We start from the raw sequence: 10,669 nt of genomic DNA, 5'->3' as shown, positions 1-10,669 counted from the left end.
ATATTTAGAAACGTCAATTTCTATGTAATCTCTGCTGCTAATTTGGTTTATGTGGAAAGAGTACTTTCGGAGAAATAACGAATATCGTTGTGCTTGTTTTTCCTGCTTGTCTAAATGGCTGACAGGGAACATAGTAGGACGAGCATTTTCTTCTCGTTCATAAAACCCAAATTATTGTAACGGCAAATTTTATAAACTGGGAAAGTGGTTCTACCATCTGTAGGAATTTCATTTGGATTGGTTCACATGCACCCGAGAACCAGACTCGTTTACTTTTAGTTTTTGAGAGTGGAACTTTTGCTCAAAACATGGTCCCAAGGCCAACGTCTTATAGTGCAGTTACCATGGCAACGATACATCAGCCGATCCAAATATGGTTGTTTTTGTCTATCCCCCAAGGTAACCTACCCACACACAAAAATTGAAGAGGGGTTAAAATTTTTCATTTCCAACTTTGCTTCACTTTTCTGGAGAATTGCTCTTAAACAGATTTAAATTTGATTCAACACACTTTCAACAAACTTGAAGGATATTTTATGCTTTCAACAATGTTAAACGACCTGTTCAAACGCCCCCACCATAGGGCCTTTATCGCGCCAAAATGTGTCCCAACTACGTTTTTTTGGACGCTCTTTCGATTGGCAACATTCCTGATTGAAAATGGCGACCTACCAAAATCGTCACTTTGCTTCCCCGTCCATATAGGGGTGAGTATTTGACTTTGCCTTGGTCAGAGTCAAGTGAAAACATAGAAAATGGAATCAGCATGCAAGAAACCCTACTATGGAGTAAGTTTTGTGCATCCCTTGGGAGCAGACTCATAGAACTACCCCTGAGGGGGGTAGGGTAGGCCCATCAAAAAAGTGCACTTTTGGTTAGGTCGCCAATTTCTAACAAAAATGTGTCCCAACTACACTTTTTTGGACGCTCTTTCGATTGGCAGAATTCCTGATTGAAAATAGCGACCTAAGAAATTTAGCAGTTAAAGGGTTAAGGGAAAAAATCAAGGTCACGTGACCGGGACTTGTGACATCACCAGATGAAAGCCATAGACAAGCATTACTCAAAACTATGGTTGCAGCTAGGATATCCAGGATTAGGGTTAAGATCTAGGGTTAGGGTTAAGTTCTGGCCCCTAGGGTGATGTACGTGTGAGGGCTATGGTTTGGACGACGGTAAGTCACGTGACAGACACTCCCACCCAACTTTGACACTATTGGATAAATGCCTGTTGTCCTTTGGCTATCTTGAGTCTAAAATACTTTTTCATTTAAGCCCAAATTTCAAAATAACTTCCCCTCTTACTCTGATTTCGTCCTTTGTTACAAGGTTGGTCATTTTTGGGCTCATGCCAGCTACCCTCCCCCTCTAGTTCTAATTTCCTGTACTCAGATCTCTACAATACTTTGCAAAAATACTAATATTGATGATATTTGCCGATTGGCATGGTTTCCGAGTTGAAATTAACGAGTGGCTGACAACCAGTATCTTTAGTTAACCCTTTCACTGCTAAAGGCGACTAATGTCGCCGTTTTAGAGGCTACCACTTTCAAGATTGGCCACGTTCTCAAATCTAGAAATCTGATTATTATGGTCTACTAATAGTGTTAATTAGTAAGTGTTTTAGGCTTTAAGAGCAAATAAACTGAGTTTATGCTCCGCTTGCCGTTCCATATCAACATTTATTTTCAAGCAAAACCAAAAATGCCCGTTTTCTGCGGCATCGACAAAGCTGAAAAACACACATCTTTGCTTCCAATTTTTTTCATTCAAATATCTCATTTTAAAGTCTATATGACACAAACTCTTTTATTAGCTTATTAGGAAGAGCTTTCAAAATGATGAAGAATGGCATTTATTTTATTGCAATAGCATTCTTGGTTGCCGAGTTATTCAAGATTTAGGCTTATGCAAATTAGACAACTTGTGACGTCACAAGACTGACACAAAATGAAGGGAAATCACAAAATTTGCAATATCTACGCAAATACTACATCTTCAGGGTTGAAATTTTGCAGGGTTGATGTGCTGACAAAACTACACATTGTAATAGTGGCTATGATGTCACCATAGCAACCTACTCGTTACCAGAGCTCTACCTTCCCAAAATGACAAATGCCTTATTTATTGCTCCACAGTCAAACAGAATTTCTTATACTTGTGCTGCGTAATGTCCATATTCCCTCACACCCACTGAATAAACATCAAGAGCACAAAGCGCTTCTTCGGAAGGGAAACTCTGATTTTATCGTTTGGATGGTGAGGGCCTGGAGCCCATTCTGTTGCCATGGAAATGTCATAGTGGATCATATCATGAAACTTTGTGATGAGTATAACAACTCTACCAAGTTTCAGTTCCATACAGAAAAAGGCTTAAGAGATATTCCATTTTTTGTGATTTCCCTTCATTTTGTGTCAGTCTTGTGACGTCACAAGTTGTCTAATTTCCATAAGCCTAAATCTTCAATAACTCGCCAACCAAGAATGCTATCGCAATAAAATAAATGCCATTCTTCATCATTTTGAAAGCTCTTCCTAATAAGCTAATAAAAGATTTTGTGTCATATACACTTTAGAACCAAAATTCCTTCATGACAGCAAACCTTAATCTCATGACTAAGCATTTATTTCCAATTTTGCCTCTCACGCGTACAGCTGTTCGAACATCAGCCATTTGATTCGAGCCACTTTTCAAAGCCCGTAATTTGCTCTTTGCCGTCCGAGTTGCATTCTGGGTAATTTCGATACAACGACGAAATGGAGGTCCCGCTATCTTAATTCAGTAGTTTTTTTATAAGTGTCGAGCCACCCGGTCCTACTGGCAAAATATCGCACACGTCGTTTTCTTTGCAAGTCAAATCTCCCCCAAATTGCCTAGGTAGGTCCGAGAATCCACCCACAGAACGGCCAGAGAGACAACTTCACTCGTGAGCCACCATGACTCAATACGAACACTTTTGGCGTCCCAGTCGCTATGAAATTATCTTTCACCTGTGGATTCTTTCAGAGGATTGCCTCTACTCTCCATTCCAGGTTTATGCAGTGCAAAATGGCCCGAATGTACACTTATAAACCGACAACTTACCGATTAGAATGTGTTTGTGCTCGCGAGCAAAACAACAACGGTTCCAATAGGTGACGTCACAAAAAAAACTTGAGTGCTCGTTAGTGCAGACCAGCGAACATTTCAAAGGAGATCTTCATATAGGACAACTAAATCCGTTTTGGTCATCTACATCGAGATAATTGTCCAGAGAGACCAAGAACTTTGGCAGTGAAAGGGTTAAGGGAAAAAATAAAGGTCACGTGACCGGGACTTGTGACATCACCAGATGAAAGCCAAAGACAGGCATTACTCAAAACTATGGTTGCAGCTAGGATATCAAGGATTAGGGTTAAGATCTAAGGGTTAAGGTTACGTTCTGGCCCCTAGGGTGATGTACGTGTGAGGGCTATGGTTTGGACGAGGGTAAGTCACGTGACAGACACTCCCACCCAACTTTGACACTATTGGATAAATGCCTGTTGTCCTTTGGCTATCTTGAGTCTAAAATACTTTTTCACTTAAGCCCAAATTTTAAAATAACTTCCCCTCTTACTCTGATTTCGTCCTTTCTTACAACGTTGGTCATTTTTGGGCTCATGCCAACTACCCTCCCCCTCTAGTTCCAATTTCCTGTACTCAGATCTCTACAATACTTTGCAAAAATACTAATATCGATAATATTTGCCGATCGCATGGTTTCCGAGTTGAAATAGGACATTTTCACTATGGCGTCATTTTACTAACACTACCAGAATCCTTCTGGTTTTTCTTTTCTCATGCTAATTATAGCTATTGTTCTTTGCTCTCCACTGGGATTACAAAATTTGCATTTGAAAAGGAAAACAAAATGAATTATGGTAGTTGTAGTAAAATGACGCCATCATGAAAATGGCCTATTAACGAATGGCTGACAACCAGTATCTTTAGTTAAGGGGAAAAATCAAGGTCACGTGACCGGGACTTGTGACATCACCAGATGAAAGCCATACACAAGCATTACTTAAAACTATGGTTGGAGCTAGGATATCCAGGATTAGGGTTAAGATCTAGGGTTAAGGTTAAGTTCTGGCCCCTAGGGTGATGTACGTGTGAGGACTATGGTTTGTACGAGGGTAAGTCACGTGACAGACACTCCCACCCAACTTTGACACTATTGGATAAATGCCTGTTGTCCTTTGGCTATCTTGAGTCTAAAATTTTTTTTCATTTAAGCCGTAATTTCAAAATAACTACCCCTCTTACTCTGATTTCGTCCATTCTTACAACGTTGGTCATTTTGGGCTCATGCCAATTACCCTCCCTATCTAGTTCTAATTTCGTGTACTCAGATCTCTACAATACTTTGCAAAAATACTAACATCGATAATATTTGCCGATTGGCATGGTTTCCGAGTTGAAATAGGACATTTTCACTATGGCGTCATTTTACTACAACTACCAGAATCCTTCTGGTTTTTCTTTTCTCATGCTAATTAGAGCTATTGTTCTTTGCTCTCCACTGGGATTACAAAATTTGCATTTGAAAAGGAAAACGAAATAAATTCTGGTAGTTGTAGTAAAATGACGCCATCATGAAAATGGCCTATTAACGAGTGGCTGACAACCAGTATCTTTAGTTAAGGGAAAAAATCAAGGTCACGTGACTGGGACTTGTGACATCACCAGATGAAAGCCATACACAAGCATTACTCAAAACTATGGTTGGAGCTAGGATATCCAGGATTAGGGTTAAGATCTAGGGTTAAGGTTAAGTTCTGGCCCCTAGGGTGATGTACGTGTGAGGGCAATGATTTAAACGAGCGTAAGTCACGTGACTGACACTCCCACCCAACTTTGACACTATTGGATAAATGCCTGTTGTCCTTTGGCTATCTTGAGTCTAAAATACTGTTTCATTTAAGCCGAAATTTCAAAATAACTTTCCCTCTTACTCTGATTTCGTCCTTTCTTACAAGGTTGGTCATTTTTGGGCTCATGCCAGCTACCCTCCCTCTCTAGTTCTAATTTCCTGTACTCAGATCTCTACAACACTTTCCAAATTACTAATATCGATGATATTTGCCGATTGGTATGGTTTCCGAGTTGAAATTAACGAGTGGCTGACAACCAGTATTTTTAGTTAACCCTTTCACTGCTAAAGGCTACTAATGACGCCGTTTTAGAGGCTACCACTTTTAAGATTGGCCACGTTCTCAAATCCAGAAATCTGATTATTATGGTCTACTAATAGTGTTAATTAGTATGTGTTTTAGGCTTTAAGAGCAAATAAACTGAGTTTATCTTCCGTTTGCCGTTCCATATCAACATTTATTTTCAAGCAAAACCAAAAATGCCCGTTTTCTGCGGCATCGACAAAGCTAAAAAACACACCTCTTACCTACCAATTTTTTAATTCAAAATCTCATTTTAAAACCAAAATTCCTTCATGACAGCAAAGCTTAATCTCATGACTAAGCATTTATCTCCAATTTTGCATCTCACGCGTACAGCTGTTCGAACATCAGCCATTTGATTCGAGCCACTTTTCAAAGCCCGTAATTTGCCCTTTGCCGTCCGAGTTGCATTCTGGGTAATTTCGATACAACGACGAAATGGAGGTCCCGCTATCTTAATTCAGTAGTTTTTTTATAAGTGTCGAGCCACCCGGTCCTACTGGCAAAATATCGCACAAGTCGTTTTCTTTGCAAGTCAAATCTCCCCCAAATTGCCTAGGTAGGTCCGAGAATCCACCCACAGAACAGCCAGAGAGACAACTTCACTCGTGAGCCACCATGACTCGATACGAACACTTTTGGCGTCCCAGTCGCTATGAAATTATCTCTCACCTGTGGATTCTTTGAGAGGATTGCCTCTACTCTCCATTCCAGCTTTATGATGCCAGCCTGGGAGCTTCTGCAGTGCAAAATGGCCCGAAAGTACACTTATAAACCGACAACTTACCGATTAGAATGTGTTTGTGCTCGCGAGCAAAACAACAACATTTCAAATAGGTGACGTCACAAAAAACTTGAGTCCTCGTTATTGCAGAGCAGCGAACATTTCAAAGGAGATCTTCACATAGGACAACTAAATCCGTTTTGGTCATCTACATCGAAATAATTGTCCAGAGAGACCAAGAAATTTGGCAGTGAAAGGGTTTAGGGAAAAAATAAAGGTCACGTGACCGGGACTTGTGACATCACCAGATGAAAGCCATAGACAGGTATTACTCAAAACTATGGTTGCAGCAAGGATATCAAGGATTAGGGTTAAGATCTAAGGGTTAAGGTTAAGTTCTGGCCCCTAGGGTGATGTACGTGTGAGGACTATGGTTTGGACGAGGGTAAGTCACGTGACAGACACTCCCACCCAACTTTGACACTATTGGATAAATGCCTGTTGTCCTTTGGCTATCTTGAGTCTAAAATACTTTTTCATTTAAGCCCAAATTTCAAAATAACTTCCCCTCTTACTCTGATTTCGTTCTTTCTTACAACGTTGGTCATTTTTAGGCTCATGCCAACTACCCTCCCCCTCTAGTTCTAATTTCCTGTACTCAGATCTCTACAATACTTTGCAAAAATACTAACATCGATAATATTTGCCGATTGGCATGGTTTCCGAATTGAAATAGGACATTTTCACTATGGCGTCATTTTACTACAACTACCAGAATCCTTCTGGTTTTTCTTTTCTCATGCTAATTAGAGCTATTGTTCTTTTCTCTCCACTAGGATTACAAAATTTGCATTTGAAAAGGAAAACGAAATGAATTCTGGTAGTTGTAGTAAAATGACGCCATCATGAAAATGGCCTATTAACGAGTGGCTGACAACCAGTATCTTTAGTTAAGGGAAAAAATCAAGATCACGTGACCGGGACTTGGTACATCACCAGATGAAAGCCATACACAAGCATTACTCAAAACTATGGTTGGAGCTAGGATACCCAGGATTAGTGTTAAGATCTAGGGTTAAGGTTAAGTTCTGGCCCCTAAAGCGATGTACGTGTGAGGGCTATGGTTTGGACGAGGGTAAGTCACGTGACAGACACTCCCACCCAACTTTGACACTATTGGATAAATGCCTGTTGTCCTTTGGCTATCTTGAGTCTAAAATACTTTTTCACTTAAGCCCAAATTTTAAAATAACTTCCCCTCTTACTCTGATTTCGTCCTTTCTTACAACGTTGGTCATTTTTGGGCTCATGCCAACTACCCTCCCCCTCTAGTTCTAATTTCCTGTACTCAGATCTCTACAATACTTTGCAAAAATACTAATATCGATAATATTTGCCGATCGCATGGTTTCCGAGTTGAAATAGGACATTTTCACTATGGCGTCATTTTACTAACACTACCAGAATCCTTCTGGTTTTTCTTTTCTCATGCTAATTATAGCTATTGTTCTTTGCTCTCCACTGGGATTACAAAATTTGCATTTGAAAAGGAAAACAAAATGAATTATGGTAGTTGTAGTAAAATGACGCCATCATGAAAATGGCCTATTAACGAGTGGCTGACAACCAGTATCTTTAGTTAAGGGAAAAAATCAAGGTCACGTGACCGGGACTTGTGACATCACAAGATGAAAGCCATACACAAGCATTGGTCAAAACTATGCTTGGAGCTAGGATATCCAAAATTAGGGTTAAGATCTAGGGTTAACGTTAAGTTCTGGCCCCTAGGGTGATGTACGTGTGAGGACTATGGTTTGTAAGAGGGTAAGTCACGTGACAGACACTCCCACCCAACTTTGACACTATTTGATAAATGCCTGTTGTCCTTTGGCTATCTTGAGTCTAAAATACTTTCTCTTTTAAGCCAAAATTTCAAAATAACTTCCCCTCTTTCTCTGATTTCGTCCTTTCTTACAACGTTGGTCATTTTTGGGCTCATGCCAACTACCCTCCCCTTCTAGTTCTAATTTCATGTACTCAGATCTCTACAATACTTTCCAAAAATACTAATATCGATAATATTGGCCGATTGGCATGGTTTCCGAGTTGAAATAGGACATTTTCACTATGGCGTCATTTTGCTACAACTACCAGAATCCTTCTGGTTTTTCTTTTCTCATCCTAATTAGAGCTATTGTTCTTTGCTCTCCACTGGGATTACAAAATTTGCATTTGAAAAGGAAAACGAAATGAATTCTGGTAGTTGTAGTAAAATGACGCCATCATGAAAATGGCCTATTAACGAGTGGGTGACAACCAGTATCTTTAGTTAAGGGAAAAAAGCAAGGTCACGTGACCGGGACTTGTGACATCACCAGATGACAGCCATACACAAGCATTACTCAAAACTATGGTTGGAGCTAGGATATTCGGGATTAGGGTTAAGGTCTAGGGTTAAGGTTAAGTTCTAGCTCCTAGGGTGATGTACGTGTGAGGGCTATGGTTTGGACGAGAGTAAGTCACGTGACAGACACTCCCACCCAACTTTGACACTATTGGATAAATGCCTGTTGTCCTTTGGCTATCTTGAGTCTAAAATACTTTTTTAATTTAAGCCCAAATTTCAAAATAACTTCCCCTCTACTCTGGTTTCGTCCTTTTTTACAACGTTGGTCATTTTTGGGCTCATGCCAACTACCCTCCCCCTCTAGTTCTAATTTCCTGTACTCAGATCTCTACAATACTTTGCAAAAATACTAATATCGATAATATTTGCCGATTGGCATGGTTTCTGAGTTGAAATAGGACATTTTCACTAGGGCGTCATTTTACTACAACTACCAGAATCCTTCTGGTTTTTCTTTTCTCATGCTAATTAGAGCTATTGTGCTTTGCTCTCCACTGGGATTACAAAATTTGCATTTGAAAAGGAAAACGAAATAAAATCTGATAGTTGTAGTAAAATGATGCAATCATGAAAATGGCCTATTAACGAGTGGCTGACAACCAGTATCTTTAGTTAAGGGAAAAAATCAAGATCACGTGACCGGGACTTCTGAAATCACCAGATGAAAGCCATACACAAGTATTAGTCAAAACTATGGTTGGAGCTAGGATATCCAGGATTAGGGTTAAGATCTAGGGTTAAGGTTAAGTTCTGGCCCCTAGGGTAATGTACGTGTGAGGACTATGGTTTGTACGAGGGTAAGTCACGTGACAGACACTCCCACCCAACTTTGACACTATTGGATAAATGCCTGTTGTCCTTTGGCTATCTTGAGTCTAAAATACTTTCTCTTTTAAGCCAAAATTTCAAAATAACTTCCCCTCTCTCTCTGATTTCATCCTTTCTTACAACGTTGGTCATTTTTGGGCTCATGCCAACTACCCTCCCCTTCTAGTTCTAATTTCCTGTACTCAGATCTCTACAATACTTTGCAAAAATACTAATATCGATAATATTTGCCGATTGGCATAGTTTCCGAGTTGAAATAGGACATTTTCACTATGGCGTCATTTTACTACAACTACCAGAATCCTTCTGGTTTTTCTTTTCTCATCCTAATTAGAGCTATTGTTCTTTGCTCTCCACTAGGATTACAAAATTTGCATTTGAAAAGGAAAACGAAATGAATTCTGGTAGTTGTAGTAAAATGACGCCATCATGAAAATGGCCTATTAACGAGTGGCTGACAACCAGTATCTTTAGTTAAGGGACAAAATCAAGGTCACGTGACCGGGACTTGTGACATCACCAGATGAAAGCCATACACAAGCATTACTCAAAACTATGGTTGAAGCTAGGATATCCAGGATTAGGGTTAAGATCTAGGGTTAAGGTTAAGTTGTGGCCCCTAGGGTAATGTAGGTGTGAGGGCTATGGTTTGTACGAGGGTAAGTCACGTGACAGACACTTCCACCCAACTTTGACACTATTGGATAAATGCCTGTTGTCCTTTGGCTATCTTGAGTCTAAAATACTTTTTCATTTAAGCCCAAATTTCAAAATAACTTTCCCTCTTACTGTGATTTCGTCCTTTCTTACAACGTTGGTCATTTTTGGGCTCATGCCAACTACCCTTCCCCTCTAGTTCTAATTTCCTGTACTCAGATCTCTACAATACTTTGCAAAAATACTAATATCGATAATATTTGCCGATTGGCATGGTTTCCGAGTTGAAATAGGACATTTTCACTATGGCGTCATTTTACTACAACTACCAGAATCCTTCTGGTTTTTCTTTTCTCATGCTAATTAGAGCTATTGTTCTTTGCTCTCCACTGGGATTACAAAATTTGCATTTGAAAAGGAAAACGAAATGAATTCTGGTAGTTGTAGTAAAATGACGCCATCATGAAAATGGCCTATTAACGAGTGGCTGACAACCAGTATCTTTAGTTAAGGGAAAAAATCAAGGTCACGAGACCGGGACTTGTGACATCACCAGATGAAAGCCATACACAACCATTACTCAAAACTATGGTTGGAGCTAGGATATCCAGGATTAGGGTTAAGATCTAGGGTTAAGGTTAAGTTCTGGCCCCTAGGCTGATGTACGTGTGAGGGCTATGGTTTGTACGAGGGTAAGTCACGTGACAGACACTCCCACCCAACTTTGACACTATTGGATAAATGCCTGTTGTCCTTTGGCTATCTTGAGTCTAAAATTCTCTTTCAGTTAAGCGGAAACTTCAAAATAACTACCCCTCTTACTCTGACTTCGTCCTTTCTTACAACGTTGGTCA

This window comes from Pavona decussata, unplaced genomic scaffold, assembly GCF_977016875.1.
Source record: "Pavona decussata unplaced genomic scaffold, jaPavDecu1.1 SCAFFOLD_34, whole genome shotgun sequence".
Classification (NCBI taxonomy): Eukaryota; Metazoa; Cnidaria; class Anthozoa; order Scleractinia; family Agariciidae; genus Pavona; species Pavona decussata.
Note: the sequence above shows the minus strand (reverse complement) of the source record.